The sequence below is a fragment of the Lissotriton helveticus genome, chromosome 6, assembly GCF_964261635.1.
Source record: "Lissotriton helveticus chromosome 6, aLisHel1.1, whole genome shotgun sequence".
Taxonomy (NCBI): domain Eukaryota; kingdom Metazoa; phylum Chordata; class Amphibia; order Caudata; family Salamandridae; genus Lissotriton; species Lissotriton helveticus.
The window spans coordinates 1,321,035,005-1,321,051,981 of NC_136067.1; positions in this window are offsets into that span (position 1 = coordinate 1,321,035,005).

Sequence of the window (16,977 nt, forward strand, 5' to 3'; positions counted from 1 at the left end):
GACTGACTAGGTGTGTGAGTAACTCCATGAATAAGTGGCAGTGTGTGAGTGTCTGTATAGGTGTATGAGTGCATATAATAGTGTTGTATTGATGAGTGACTGTATGTATGAGTGATTGTATGGGTGAATGAGTGGATGTGTGTGTAGACTTAGGAATCAGTGAGTGCGTATTTAGTAACTGGTATTGGTGTGTCAATGGTTTCTGGAATGGTAGTCTGTATTTAACACTGGATGTATCAAAGGTTAGATTAGAGTGTGAGGAGGTGCATTGTATTATTACATGAATGATGTCATCAGTGATGTCATCAGTGATGTCATTTGAGATGTCATCAGTGATGTAATCAGTGATGTCATTTGAGATGTCATCAGTGATGTCATCAGTGATGTAACTGACCATGTCATGAATGATGTAATATGTGACATCATCAGCAGTGGATTGCGGGCACGCGAGTTATAATGAGTCCAACTAACTATAACGTGGGAATTTCAATGGTTTTGTATGAGTAAAATGTTCAGCTAACTATAACTGGTGTGAAACCTATGGTTTTTTCAGTGAATTTCAAAGGTTTTTTAAATGCTAATTCCTAACTATAACAAATGTGAAACCTATGGTTTTTTCAGTGAATTTCAAAGGTTTTTTAAATGCTAATTCCTAACTATAACGATTGTGAAACCTTTGGGTTTTTCAGTGAATTTCAAAGGTTTTTTAAAAGCTAATTCCTTTGTATATCGAGTTTGTAACCTACGATTTGTAGTGGTTTTTTTTATTAGCAGTTTTGCATAACTATTAATTATTATTATTTTTATTTAAAAAAAAATATTTTTTCAATGTATTTGTCTTTTTTAAAATAATTTTTTCCTGGGGCGGTCAGGGTGCGCGCACCGGTACGCTCACCCAAGAGTGCAGCGAGAGCGCCATTTCTGCATTTGTAAAGAAAAATATGTATGAAAACTAAATAATAATGCAGTACATTCAGTACCATACTTATAAAAGTAGTATTTTTGATTTTCAGAATGGAAATGATTTTGCATTTCCGTAAAGCCAGCAAAACCTCATTTAGGCGCGCCGCTTATGTGCCCATGGAAGCGCCCATGTTCGTGATGCGTAAGCGCCTCCGGAAGCGCTCCGGTGCGCGCAGCGTAAGCGCGTCAAGTCATGTGACCTTAAATTAACACTTTTCATTGGTTGCTAACAGTTTTTTTTTACAAAGAATGAAAACCCCACCCATTTCCTTCACTTCTTCTTTCACTTTTGTGACTGGAAGACCTGTTTTTTTCTGCTCAACCTTTTTGGGATTATAATGGCTGCTAGACCCACCAGTAGCAGTGAGGACTCGGATGAGTTCATACAGAAAGAGGCTCCTCAGCCCAGGGAAAAGGAGCACTTCATTTGGAAGTTTTTTACGATACCAGCAGGTAAAAAAAAGGTGAATGCTCCAAAGGTGGAGTGCAGAATTTGCCAAACTGTCCTTTCACGGGGTGACCCTACAAGGAAATACAGTTTTTGTAATTCGACCATGATTCGGCACGTTCAGAGGAGGCACCCCCGAACTATGCCCGGGAGAATGTCATGGCTCTGGCACGAGATGCCCCAAGGGATGGTGCTTCAACTTCGACTAGAGGACCAACTGCATCATCGGTGAGGAGGAGACCTGAAGAGCTGATTCCTAATATTCAGCCTGTTTTTGATGGCATCACTATAAAATGCAAAGACTGTGATGAACTACTTTGTTACGGTGAACAAAGTATTATGAACATTGTCCGAACAAGAGAAAACCACCGCTGCCGTTCCCAGCCCTAATTTTGACTCTTTTTTTTGCTCCTGTTGAGCAGTTTGACATTCCCTGTTTTTGTTTTTGTTCACTAAGAAAACCTAAAAAGAAGAACAGTTCTTTTTAGAACTACCTCCAATTCTCCAAAAAGAGCTGTATTCTAAACAAATACAAAAGGAGTGAGTGAAGTGGAGTGCAGTGAGATAGGAAAGGAAAATGAGTGAGGGAGGAGATAAAGGGACGAGAGGGGAAGGGAAGTGAAGTAGGGGTATTGAAAGAAGGTGAGTGTGGGAGTATGGCTGAGTTATAGGGTATGAGCGTGACAGAAGAGAAGTGAGAGACTAAGGGGACGGAGAGAATGAGACTAACAGAGAGAGAACGAGGGAAGGGGAGTGTAGAACTAAGAGGACAGAGGGAGAAAGAGAAGGAGTTAGTGAAGTGGAGTAAAGAGAGTAAGGGAAGGGAAAAGTGTGAAGGAGCGAAAGAAGGAAAGAGACAGGAAGGAAAGTAAAGGAGAAGGTCTGAAAGAAGGTGAGTGTGGGAGTATGGCTGAGTTATAGGGTGTGAGCGTGACAGAAGAGAAGTGAGAGACTAAGGGTACGGAGAGAATGAGACTAACAGAGAGAGAATGAGGGAAGGGGAGTGTAGAACTAAGAGGACAGAGGGAGAAAGAGAAGGAGTTAGTGTAGTGGAGTAAAGAGAGTAAGGGAAGGGAAAAGTATGAAGGAGTGAAAGAAGGGATGAGAGAGGAAGAAAAGTAAAAGACAAAGTCTGAAAGAAGGTGAGTGTGGGAGTATCGCTGAGTTATAGGCAGTGAGTGTAACAGAAGAGGAGTGAGAGACTAAGGGGACGGAGGGAATGAGGCTAACAGAAAGAGAATGAGGGGGGAGGAATGTAGAAGAAAGAGGATAGAGGGAGTAAGAGAAGGAGTTAGTGAAATGGAGTTAGGAGAGTAAGGAAAGGGAAAAGAGTGAAGGAGCAAAAGAAGGGAAGAGACAGGATGGAAAGTAAAGGAGAAGGTTTGAAAGAAGGTGAGTGTGGGAGTATGGCTGAATTATAGGGTGTGAGCATGACAGAAGAGGAGTGAGAGACTAAGGGGATGGAGAGAATGAGGCTAACAGAGAGAGAATGAGGGAAGATGAGTGTAGAACTAAGAGGACAGAGGGAGTAAAACAAGGAGTTAGTAAAGTGGAATAAGCAGAGTAAGGGAAGGGAAAAGAGTCAAGGAGTGAAAGAAGGGAAGAGAGAGGAAGAAAAGTAAAAGACAAAGTCTGAAAGAAGATGAGTGTGGGAGTATGGCTGAGTTATAGGCAGTGAGCGTGATAGAAGAGGAGTGAGAGACTAAGAGGACAGAGACAATAAGGCTAACAGAGAGAGAATGAAGGAAGGGGAGTGTACAACTAAGAAAACAGAGGGAGTAAGAGAAGGAGTTAGTAAAGTGGAGTAAGGAGAGTAAGGGAATGAAAAAGAATGAAGGAGTGAAAGAAGGGAAGAGAGAGGAAGGAAAGTAAAGGAGAAGGTCTGAAAGAAGGTGACTGTGGGAGTATGGCTGAGTTACAAGGAGTGAGTGTAACAGAAGAGGAGTGAGAGACTAAGGGGACAGAGAGAATGAGGCTAACAGAGAGAGAATGAGGGAAAGGGAGTGTAGAACTAAGAGGACAGAGGCAGTAAGAGAAAGAGTTACTGTAGTGGAGTAAGGACATTACATTCACCCATCCCCCCAGTGCTCATTCACCCTGTAACCATGGTAACTCCCTCCTAACCCAGCACACAGTTCACAAGTTCATCATACTATGTTGCAAAATAATCCATCAAGGGTGTTTGACCTCTCAATGTACTAGCTAATCAAGTGCAATGTTTCTTTAAATTACTTTTTCTCAACCATTGAAATGACTTCTTACAAAGAAAAAGTATGCACCCTAATTTTCAGTGGAGATTTTTAAGAAAGCACCAATCATTTCTGGTTTTTCAAGTGCACTGAATCTCAACCACTTTTTTTCATAATCAAACTGCCATTTCATTTCCACAAATCATCTGACTAGAAGCACATCTACCTTCAAGATGCCAAAAGTCTGGTTTGTGGTCATAGCTATGTCTTCTGGAGTGAAAAATTTGCAAGCAACCGAGGTATTTACAACCTTGATTTACCAAATGTGGACATTGTGTGATTGGACAGAGAGGATTGAGATGTCACCAATTGATACCATTGGTAAAATTCTTTATGCATCTTCCACACTCTGACCTTATAATTGTGCACTGTGGTGGAAATGACCTAGGCACTTTGACTGGGGTAGGTCTGGAAATGCTTTTAAAGGACATCTTTGGGCAATTGATGTCACTTTTTCCAAAAACTGCCTTGGTATTTCCTAATATATGCCAAAGGCAAAAATGGAACTGGTTCAACCAATTTTGTCCACAGATTGAGAAAGCAAGGAAACATGTAAATAAATCTGTTTCTGCTTTCCTCAGAGACTATGGTATGGGTTCCATTTACCACAACAACTTGCGTTACAACATGCAAGGCATCTATAGGAGAGATGGTGTTCATTTTAAAGATGAGGGGAATAGAGTTTTCCTCTTGAATATGAGACTCTGCATTGGTACCTACTTGTAGGTACAAAAAACACCCACATAACACAACAGCTCTTTTCAGAGCTACCCTACTTGTAAGCACTCTAAATTCTTTTTTTACTCTATTTTCCTGCACTATTTTTCTCCGTGGTGCGCTCAGGGTGCGCGTACCGGAGAGCGCACCTGAGAACGCACCCAGCGCTTACCCCGTGAAAAATAAAAAAATAAAATAGTTTTTTTGCCCTTGAGGGTCCTTCTAGGCCCCCTCAAAAAACCTAGGGGGTCAAGGGGTGTCTACCCTGCCCCCTTTTAATCATTTCCCCCTTTTTTTTCACCGCTTGTGTCTCGATTCTACCGAGACACAAGATGGCGGACTCTCCGGACTGTTTAGAATGTTGACAGACACCCGACAGCCAATCAGCGTTCCGCTCGCGCACTCCCGTAGCGCGGCCCGGGTGCGCTCCCCGGTACGCGTACCGGTGAGCGCTCGGAGCGCGCCTATAGATATATATGTGTTTTTGAAGTTAATTTTGAAAAAAACCACTGGAGCAATTTTCACCAAATATAGCAAAGGCACATCTGCGTACCAGTCCCTACAATTTTGCCAAGTTTGGCGTAATTCCATTCAGCGGTTCGGGCTGTAGACTTGTCAGACCGTCCTATGGAAATTAACATGGGGAAAACACATTTTTTCTCAGCCCCCACTTCACAAATCCCCCCGAAACTTTCAGGGAAGGAGCAGAGCGGAGCTGGCCACAATTTTGGAAAATTACACGCAAATTCCTCAACTGGCGCCAAAGGTATTCCCAATAGAATGTTGCGGATTTCCTATGGTAGCTAGGTCCTAACTATACCTACCTACTGGCGACCGCCAGTAGGATATATATATATTACCTACTGGCGGTCGCCAGTAGGTATATATAGTTAGGATTTTTTCTCTATGGGTTTTTTGAAAATTCTATGTCTAATAACTTTGGCGTTTGTGGACGGAATTGGCTGAAATTTTCAGGAAAATGGCACATTTTGTTTCTGAGCAGCCCTTGAAAATTTGGGGGGGGTTCGTCAAGGGGGGGCCGAGAAAAAAGGGGGGTCCCAAAACGTGTTTTTAACATTGAGTTTTCCATAGGGCGGTTGGCCTCACTTTTAGCCCGAACGGCTGAATGGATTTGCACGAAACTTGGCAAAATTGTAGGGACTGGTAGCCCGATGTGCCTTTTGTAGGTCTCAATATATGTGCTCCAGTGGATTTTGAGAAATTAACGTTTAAAAAAAGATATATATCTGTAACAGCGGACCGGGCAGCGCTCTGGTTCGCGGACTTTTCGCGCAACGGAGCTTTGTGAAGCGAAGCTGATTGGTTCTCCGGCGTCTGTCAACATTCCAAACAGTCCGTAGCGGCCGCCATCTTGTCTCTCGGTAGGATCGAGAGACAAGAGGAGGTCAAAACAAAGGGGGAAATAACTATAAGGGGGCATAGTAGATCCTCGCTGACCCCCTAGGTTTGATGTGGAGGTTTTAAAAGGGCCCCGCGGGGCAAAAAAAAAACAAAATAATAATAATCGAACGGCTGAATGGATTTGCACGAAACTTGGCAAAATATTAGGGACTGGTAGCCCGATGTGCCTTTGCTAGGTCTCAATATATGTGCTCCAGTGGATTTTGAGAAATTAACGTTCAAAAAAAGATATATATCTGTAACAGCGCTCCGCTTCGCGTACTTTTCGCGTTACGGAGCTTTGCGAAGCTGATTGGTTCTCCGGCGTCTGTCAACATTCCAAACAGTCCGTAGCGGCCGCCATCTTGTCCCTCGGTAGGATTGAGAGACAAGAGGAGGCCAATGCGAAGGGGGAAATGACCATAAGGGGGCATAGTAGATCCTTCCTGACCTCTTAGGTTTGATGTACCATTTTGCCAAGTTTGGTGTAATTCCGTTCAGCCATTCAGGCTGTAGACGTATGTAAATGTCCTATGGAAAATTGCATGGGGAAAACACATTTGAAAGTGTTGAAATTTAGAACCAATTAAAATGTTACTTTGGTTTTGTATTTGTGTGTGATGAAAGTTAATTGGTTATGTATATATGTCAAATGAGAGGAAACCACAGCCATTTTGTGATACTACTGTCTGAGGTACATTTGTGAGGAATTTTTGGTGGTGAATTTCTGGTGTTTGATTTACACAGTACTAACACTTCTGCTACTTTTAAAAAGGTGAGTTGTTAATTTGTAAGGGGAACTATGTTGTACACTTGAAGATAATTTGAAAAATGTTTTCTGTTATTTATTTGCAGTCCTTCTGTTATAATAAATACTTGATAAAGTTAGTTTTATATTATGTATTACTAAAAACGATAAATGAAAGTGATTATTTTTTTCTGCAATTTACAGCAAGCAATTTCAAAATAAAATGGCTCACAATGAAGAGACCGTGGCAATTTCTTTTGAATTGTCCAACACATTGATTGAAATTGAGAGCACCAATAATGAAATATTGTCACAAGGAGGACATGACTTGTATGATTCCATTAGATTGATTGAAATGGACAGCACCAAGAATGAAATATTGTCACAAGGAGATGACTTGAATGATTCCACTACATTGATTGAAATTGAGAGCACCAATAATGAAATATTGTCACAAGGAGGAGATAACTTGTATGATTCCATTAGATTGATTGAAATGGACAGCACCAATAATGAAATATTGTCACAAGGAGGAGATGACTTGAATGATTCCACTACATTGATTGAAATTGAGAGCACCAATAATGAAATATTGTCACGAGGAGATGACTTGAATGATTCCACTACATTGATTGAAATTGACAGCACCAATAATGAAATATTGTCACAAGGAGGAGATGACTTGAATGATTTTTTTGATCAATCTCTTGATGGCGAATTTATCGAGTGTTTGGAGACCATAGAGTTACAAGAATCATCATTGGAGACTTTTAATGAGGACATTGCTGATGAGGACATGTTACTAGTTCTTTCAAATTTAGAAAATTCTGAAGAATAAATTTATATTTAGAATTCAAAAATTGTTTGAGACATTATTCATTTTTATTTTTAATTTATGAGGTTGTAGCGAAGTGATTGTAGTATAAAATGAGACTTATAGTATAGAGTGCAACATTTTTATGTTACATGGTAAGTTTACTCATATTTACTTCCCTTCTGCCACTATATTATCTCCAATGTGTATTTGACATGTCTTCTTCATCTCCGGCCTCCTTTCTCTCACTGTGTGTCTCCGATGCATCTTATCGCTGCTATTTTGTGTAATTACAGAAGAGAGTAAAATAAAATAGTTCGGAACGTGAAAAGGGGGCAAAGTAGAGTACTCCTCACCCCCTAGGCCTTTTTAGGCGGTCCCAAAAGGATCAGTTTCTGCTTTCCTGAGAGATTATGGTATGAGTTCCATATACCACAATAACTTGCATTACAACATGCAAGATATCTATCTCCTATTACCAACTTTTGGAGATATTCGCGCTAAGCGCGAATATCTCCAAAAAGTAACACCTGCCCTGAGCAGTTCTTAGCCATGTTATCCAATGGGAGGTGGATAACATGGCTAAGAGCATTAGCTCGGTAATGCATGAATATCGCTGAGTTTTTAGCGATATTCATGCATTGCGGCCGTTTATTATCGCATTTGCGATAAACCTTGATAATAGTAAGGTTTATCTTTGATAATTTCTGACGATGCTTAGTGGTAAAAAATTGGTTGGTAAGCATCGTTAGCGATAAATATCGCTTAACTTTGGTAATATGCCCCAACGTCTGTTAACGTTCGATTCGAAGGAAATGAGGAAGTGTTGAAAAACATTGTCTGCGCCATCTTGCCTTTTTTGAAATGCCACACTTTTGTCGTGCACGGCAGCCATTTTAGATGTCTTGACCAGACCCACTCTCTGCACGCTGTCGATTCGTAGCATGGCTCCTCACCCACGCAAGCATCTTCCCTAGGCACTGGTCACCACCGCTCTCTGTCTTATGCATGGGCAATAAACCTCCCCCCATCTGCGCTGCTCTTCCCTGAGAATCACACTCTGTGCCCGCCCGACACCTCCCTTTCGCCCTATTCACTACCGCACCCTCTGACAATCCTCTTTCTCTGTGTCCGATTGTCCAGGCTATCAGCTAGCCCTGCAGATGTAGTTTATGGCCCCAGCTGTAAAGAATCACCCCTCTTCAAAGGAGTTATAGTAGATCAAGGCCCACACCCGATGAGATCCGTCACACCACACGTGTTCCTACTATCTGAAAACCAGCCTGTATTGTGATTGGGGAGGGGACCGAGCCTGAAGCGGAAGATTCCAGGAATGACTCTTTGTACATCAAAGTTTTTACAATTATGTGTCACATTAAAAATATATAGCACTCCAACAAAGTAGTAGGAATATAAAACTTTAATAACATATAAATATATACAACAAAACAAAAACAGTAAAAACATTTAAACAACGAAGAGACCGTGGCAATTTCTTTTTAATTATCCAATAGATTTATTGAAATTGACAGCACCAATAATGAAATATTCTTGTCAGTAGCGGTCTGTTGTGCGAATAGTTCCAAGGCAGCAGAACGCGCTGAAATCTAGATGGCACGAAAGTGATGTCTAGTAAGTTGCCGCCCAGCAAAAAACGGCGTGGGGCGCCGCGGGGGTGAGTGAGTCCAGTAGGCACCACAGCTATTCTTACCGGCATTGCAGAATTACTGCTGGGGACAATGCCTGTGCTGTAGCAGGGTCACAGCAGAAACAAAAAGGATTCTGTTGAAGATGTTGTTGGTTTTCAATTTGAAAACAGTTCTGGTGTCAACTGCTATGCTAATGTAGTGGTTAATGTTTTGTTTTCTCTAGAAAATGTAAAAGAGGGGGAGGCAGTCCAAAGTTCCGTTAAAAGGGCAAAGGAAAGGATCGGTGGTTTGAACTATCAGTCAAAAAGGGGAGGGGGTGCAATAATTTTTCCTACCGGGTCACACTGTGCTTTCACCGGAAGTGAGGTCTGCAGGATGCTAGTAATTCAAAGTGAGGCTGGCGCCAGCATGGGAGCGCCGACGTCCCGCGGATACAGTTTCGTCACTCCACGGGCGATCATGGCAGTCATTCCCCATCGGGGGTCGGAGACTCCCGCGGCTCCTCTAGAATCTTCAAGGTCGTGGAGGACTACGGTGGTGGAGTCAACCAGTGACCGGGCCATTTCTTTACGCTGGGCCCGCTCTTGCCAGGTCGACCGCCATTTTGAGAGTTCGGCAGCTACCGGCGATCGCGGGGTCACATGAGCGGACGGGCTCCACCCTGCCGGGCGAGACGTTGCAGCATGGCCACAGTGGAAGAACCGTTTTCCGGGCGCCTGGAGCGCTGAGGGTGCAGCTGGGAAGTCTCCACCTGGGGAGGCGGGAGAGGCCTGTTCGCACCGTCTCTCCCTCCCAGTGCACCCCACGGCGTCTCGCTTGAGATTTGTTATGGCCGGACCAGGCGATGAGGACGAGGGGGGGGTCGGAGGCATGTGCAAGACATCCCCCCCCAGTGTTGTCGCAGCCATTATAAAAGAAAGAAGTGTCCCGTCCGTCTTCGGGCCGGGCTTCCGGTGGATGTCGGCCGGACGCCCCTGGCTCTGGCCCCATGAACGGGTTTCTTGGTTTATCGGCTGCAGCCGGATCCCGTCGGCCTCGGCCCCCCGACCGTTGGTGGTCGGACCGGAAGAGCATGTGGCGGGACTACCTGCAACTCTCAAGGGCCACCGCGGCCGGACTGGGAGAGAGAGGGGAGGGTCGAGGAGACATTCCCCCCCCCTGCAACTGTTCAGCGTTGTAAAGGCAATCCCCTGGCCGGGTCCCGCTGGCCTCGGCCTCTCCTTCGGCTACACCCTACGTTAGGATCTCCTGGCCGAGGCGTGGCAGCAGGACCTGCCTTATATGGGCTGCTCCCGGCTGGGCGTAGCCGGAACCCTGCCCCACCTTGGAAGTTTCCAGAGTGGGGGTGGATGTTCTACTGACTTGCATTTTCCCTAGTCTATCGATTTTTTTGGCGTGGCAGGCGGTGGGACAGCGAGGGGTGATTTGGTTTCTCTTACTGTTTTTCTGGTCTCTCACCACTGGCATATTTTAACGTTTTCTTGTTTCTAGGACATTAATAGGTTTTATCATTACGTTATGTTATCGTTTCTTTGTTCGTTGTTTAATAAAAGTTCATGTTCATCAGTGGCCTACTGATTTTCGTTTTCCTATTTTTTTCTTTCCAGGTTGTTTCATGGTAAAGTTTCTGTTAACAGGATACAGTGATCACTTCGTTATTATTGCATATGTCCTTTTCACTAGGGGTGCTCTCTGGTCGGGCCAGATGACGTATCTCTAGTAAATGGTCCGGGTGAAAAAGGTGCATCAATCAGTGGGGAGTAGATAGGCATGACAGATTACAACGGGGGAGAACGGTCCGCATTACGTACCCTTTCACTACTTGCAAAGATTTTCCTACGTTTATTTGCAAACAGGGAATACCTCCGAAAAGAACTAATTCCCAAACAGTCAATGTTCGGACAATCAATCAATCAATGAGGAATGAAATAGGTACGACGTGTTAAAGGCTTGCGTTACCTACCCTTCACTATCTGCAAAGGGAGATAGAATATTCCTATTCTTCCTCGTTTGCAGGTAGAGAAGATCCTTAAGAGAATTAACTTCGAACAATTCAATGCTCGATTGAAACAATCAACAAGGGGTACTGTGAACACAAATGAACGCCGCTTATATACATACGCATTGCTATTTTCAACAGGTTGTTCCTAATGTTTCTATTTTAGCGAGGTCAAAAGAGATCCCATTAGTGGCCTACTGATTTTGCTCGATTCCTTTTGTTTTTTTACACGATTTTTCGCTATCTGCAAAGACTAAACAGAGTATTGCGACTCTGTGCTTGTTTGTAAATAGAGAATGAACCAAAGAGAACAAACAATCAAATGGAGAGAGAAGCAGGCACGACGGATTACAAAGGGGGCAAAGGGCTGCGTTAACTACCCTTCACTATCTGCAAAGAGAGAGTACTCCTAATAGAAATGAGGGGTGGGGGGCAGCAATCAAAGCAGATCAGTGTGCATAAACACGAAAATGTTTTTACTTACCACGTACTTGACATTCGACAGCTTATGATATTTGCTATTAAAAAACCATTGAAATTCACTGAAAAAACCATAGGTTATAGACCATATATAGTTAGGAATTAGCATTTACAAAACCTTGAAAATTCACTGAAAAAACCATAGGTTATAGACCATATATAGTTAGGAATTAGCATTTACAAAACCTTGAAAATTCACTGAAAAAACCATAGGTTATAGACCATATATAGTTAGGAATTAGCATTTACAAAACCTTATTTTACTCACACAAAACCATTGAAATTCCATATATAGTTAGTTGCACTAACTATATATCGCGCACCCGCAATCCACTGCTGATGATGTCACATATTACATCATTCATGACATGGTCAGTGACATCACTGATGACATCACTGATGACATCTCAAATGACATCACTGATGACATCTCACTTGACATCAATGATCACATCACTGATTATATCATTCATGTGATAATACAATGCATCTCCTCACACTCTAATATAACCTCTATTACACCCAGTGTTAAATAGAGAGTATAATTTTTGAAACCATTGACACACCAATACTAGTTACTACATACGCACTCACTGATTCCTATGTCTACACACACATTCACTCATACAATCATTCATACATACAATCACTCATCTTTACAACACTATCATATGCACTCATACACCTATACAGACACTCACACTCTGCCACTCATCCATGGAGTTACTCACACACCTAGTCAGTCCTGAAAAGAATCAATCACACTTCCATTTTCTCATCTATACAGTTAAACACAGAACACCTTACATTTTTGAAACATATACTAACACATACTTACTCTCTTATAGAATCACTGATACAAGTACACATTGATCTGCACAGAGTCACACACCTCCCAGCCAGCCATACACACACTCAGTCTCCCATACAAATACTTGTGCAACCAATCAATAACCCATATAGCTACTTATATAGCTACTGATCAACACATGCAGCAGCTTGCACAACAACAGACATACTGATGCACACTTTCAGACAGTTTAGTCACTAACCCGTGCATTCAGTAAGACGCATTTAATCACTCACTCATACAGTCAATCACGCACCTACTAAAACCTTCATTCAGACACTTATACATCCACTCATTCTTCAATATGTAAAACATATTTAAACTTTACAGAAACACATAATCACTGGATGTTGTCATCAGTGATGTCATCAGTGATGTCACTGACCATGTCATGAATGATGTAATATGTGACATCATCAGCAGTGGATTGCGGGTGCGCGATATATAGTTAGTGCAACTAACTATATATGGAATTTCAATGGTTTTGTGTGAGTAAAATAAGGTTTTGTAAATGCTAATTCCTAACTATATATGGTCTATAACCTATGGTTTTTTCAGTGAATTTTCAAGGTTTTGTAAATGCTAATTCCTAACTATATATGGTCTATAACCTATGGTTTTTTCAGTGAATTTTCAAGGTTTTGTAAATGCTAATTCCTAACTATATATGGTCTATAACCTATGGTTTTTTCAGTGAATATATATATATATTGCTGCATGTCTGCATACCATTTCACTGGAGTATTCCTTCGTCGGCGCTCGATGCTGGTAGCGGTCTAGTCTCCCACAAGGAGGGGCTACTTAGGCAGTGAGGAGCTGCGCGCTGATTGCGGATAGGGCTGACAGTGGCAGTGTCTCCCCGTTCTGCTTGACGCCAGACAGCTTGTACCAGGTTAGGTATAAAGTAATGAGCTTTTAATCTCCCTGATATCAGGAAACTGATCATTTTAATCACGTTATTGATTAATCTTAAAAACACTCGTTTCTGCCTCTCATTGTAAAAATCTGTTCATATGCTGTTCAGTGTATTGGGGGTGATTTAAAACTCACTTGTACTACTAAGTCGGCGCTCGATGCTGTAGCCTGCCTGCCCCGGTCCGACTCGGCAATCACTGCCGTTGAGCGGAGGGCGGACAGGTAAGAGCCTGACAATTACCACACTTCCGCTAGGTCCATCTGGTAGCGGTCTAGTCTCCCACAAGGAGGGGCTACTTAGGCAGCGAGGAGCTGCGCGCTGATTGCGGATAGGGCTGACAGTGGCAGTGTCTCCCCGTTCTGCTTGACGCCAGACAGCTTGTACCAGGTTAGGTATAAAGTAATGAGCTTTTAATCTCCCTGATATCAGGAAACTGATAATTTTAATCACGTTATTGCTTAATCTTAAAAACACTCATTTCTGCCTCTCATTGTAAAAATCTGTTCATATGCTGTTCAGTGTATTGGGGGTGACTTAAAACTCACTTGCACTGCTAAGTCGGCGCTCGATGCTGTAGCCTGCCCGCCCCGGTCCAACTCTGCAATCACTGCCGTTGAGCGGAGGGCGGACAGGTAAGAGCCTGACAATTACCACACTTCCGCTAGGTCCATCTGGTAGCGGTCTAGTCGCCCACAAGGAGGGGCTACTTAGCCCTCTCATCGCCCTGAGCGCGCAGGGGAGCGCCTGAGGACGCGCCTGAGACAAGCCAGAGAGAAGCCCGTCTGTGCCCGTCCGTGACTGGACGGGGCCAGGGGCAGGAGACCATGGCTTTATCCCCTAACACCATGAGGAATCCCTGTATGAGGCGCCTAACCTATAACTCACAGGTATTATTAGGGTTATGGAATTACTCATCAAATATATATGATGCCACCTTACAATTTGACCTAGAAGGACCTTTTACGTGTTATATTTGTCATACACAGTTTGGACTTGAGGTACCGGCTAATAGCCATCAGCATGATTTAGCCACAAGGCAATGTAGAACACATAACACTGCCCCAGTTAAGACCATAGAGGACATACCCCCTGTGGGGAGCAAAAATCTGCTATGTAACGCGCGTTTGCTGGTAAAACACGCCATACAGGTATGGGACCTGATATCCACAGAGAAGTCTGACCTATGTTTCTTAACAGAGACCTGGCTCAAGCCTCACTCAGTCCCAGCCATCACATTAGGTATCCCGATGGGATATAAGATAACCAGAATGGACCGCCCTAATAAATCAGGAGGGGGAGTAGCCATTGTATATAAGGAGGAGCTAAACATTACAATCTTGGAGGAAATTAGTACCCCGCGGATGGAATTACTGATTTTTAAACTTACCTCCGCATCTAGGGAAAATAGAAGGGGTGCAGTATTGTATCGACCCCCAGGTTCAAGTGGAAATTTCTCCATCTCCCTTATGGAGGCTTTAGCACCATATATAGAAGAAAATCAGAACTTCCTACTAGTAGGGGACTTCAATATGCATAGCGACTCAGAGAAATGTATGGAGGCTAGAACCCTCCTAATGGACATGGACCAGTTAGGTCTTAAAAAGATTAACCAGGGGCCTACACATGAGGCAGGCCATACATTGGATCTGGTGTTCTCCAACTCACCTCTAACCACGTGTATATCCCCCACCCAGGTAAAATGGACTGATCATTTTATCCTAAAATTTTATACTGAGGCTATGAATAAGCCACGCACACAGACCTCCTTGGCCACTAAAAGGAGACCCTGGCACAAATTAACGGTGGACACCTTCCGAGAAGTCTACCAAGCCCCCCTGATTAATGATTATACGGGAAAAATATCAACTGAACTTAAGCGGTTTGAAAATGCAGTTAGCGAAGCGATTAATTACACCATCCCGCTTAAAACGTATAAACCTCGTCAGGCAGTCAAGCAAGAAATTTGGTATTCCGAGGATCTGAGACTGATGAAACAAAAAAACAGAAAGCTGGAAAAAGTGTGGAGACAGTCTCGGAGACCGGAGGACAAGCAACATCACACAACCTCACTTAGGTCATATCATAAGGCCATAAGGACAGCTCGTAAAAGCCATATTGCAATGCAACTCACAGAGGCAGGGAAAGACTCTAAAGTTTTATTTAAAATCTTACAAACTTTCACTAAGCCTGCGGCATGTGAGACTGTAGAGGTTGCATCTCAAGATCTATGTGACGGGATCTCACAATTCTTCATGAAGAAGATAGATGCGATCTACGGAAAGATAACGGCCTCAAAGACAACTGAGGTGGTTGATCCTAACAACCTTTTCCGTAACAACACACAACAGAAGCCACAAGTTAACTGCCTAAGAAGTTTTCCCCTTATTTCCTTAGAGGAAGTTACTACTTTAGTGACCGAGATTAAGAGTGGCAGCCCTCAGGACATCATCCCTGCCCGCATTATGCCCATGCTGGCTGAAGTCCTGGGCCCAGATATCCAGCAGCTAATCAACCTGTCACTAAGCACGGGAGAGGTCCCGAGGGATTGGAAAAGGGCACTAGTGAGACCATTGAGAAAGAATACCACCATTCCTTGGACGGAACTTACCAACTTAAGACCTATTTCTCTCCTTCCCTTTATGGGTAAAGTGATAGAGAAATTTGTTAAGAGGCATTTGTCTAGATACATTGAGGAGACAAATGGACTGGATCCTTCCCAGTCGGGCTTCAGGCCGAGACATAGCACCGAGACCACCTTGCTGTCAGTTGCAGACGATCTACACATGTTCCAGGATAAAGGTCATTCTGTTATCCTGGTTCTGTTGGATCTGTCTGCGGCGTTTGACACCGTGTCACATGACATCATGACCACCAGGCTTGGTAACATCGGCCTGGAAGGTGGGGCTCTAGTGTGGTTGAAGAGTTTCCTGACAGATCGCACCCAAACAGTCACCTTGGGTGCCTATCGGTCAGAGGAGTTGGGGATCTCGAAGGGGGTACCACAGGGCTCTTGTCTGAGCCCTACTCTTTTTAATATCTATGTGGCCCCCCTAGCGAACATCATGAGATCCCATGGGTTTATCCCCGTGTCATATGCGGATGACACCCAGCTCCTCTTTCCTTTTAAACACATCACGGATGAGGTCAGGAACACCTTCTCCCAGGGGATGAAGGCAGTGGCCCATTGGATGGCATCTAACTTCCTGCAATGCAATGTTGCAAAAACGGAGGTGATGCTGTTCGGTGAGGCCAAACTCCTGTGGTCCCCCGACTGGTGGCCACAAGATCTTGGCCCAGTCCCAGAGCCCAAGCAGGTGGTTAAAAATCTCGGTGTGCGTCTGGACCAGGAGCTGTCCCTGAAGCAATATGGCAATCAAGTGGTGGGGTCCAGCTTCCACGTGATCGGAATGCCGAGGAAAGTCTTTCCCTTGCTCCCTGACTCAACCAGGAGGACGCTAGTGCAGGCCTTAGTGTTGAGTCGCTTGGATTACTGCAATGGGTTGCTCCTATCAGTAAATGAGGGAGTAACTGCTAGATTGCAGGTAATCCAGAATACTGCGGCTCGCCTTGTTTTAAATCAGCCCCCTCGCACCCCCTCCAAACCCCTCTTGAACACCCTGCATTGGCTTCCCATTAAACAAAGGGTGAAGTACAAGATTTGTTGCATGATATACAAGTGTCTCCAGAAGAAAGGCCCTGTGTATCTGTCTAGCAGATTTTTCCCCTATAAACCTTTGAGATCC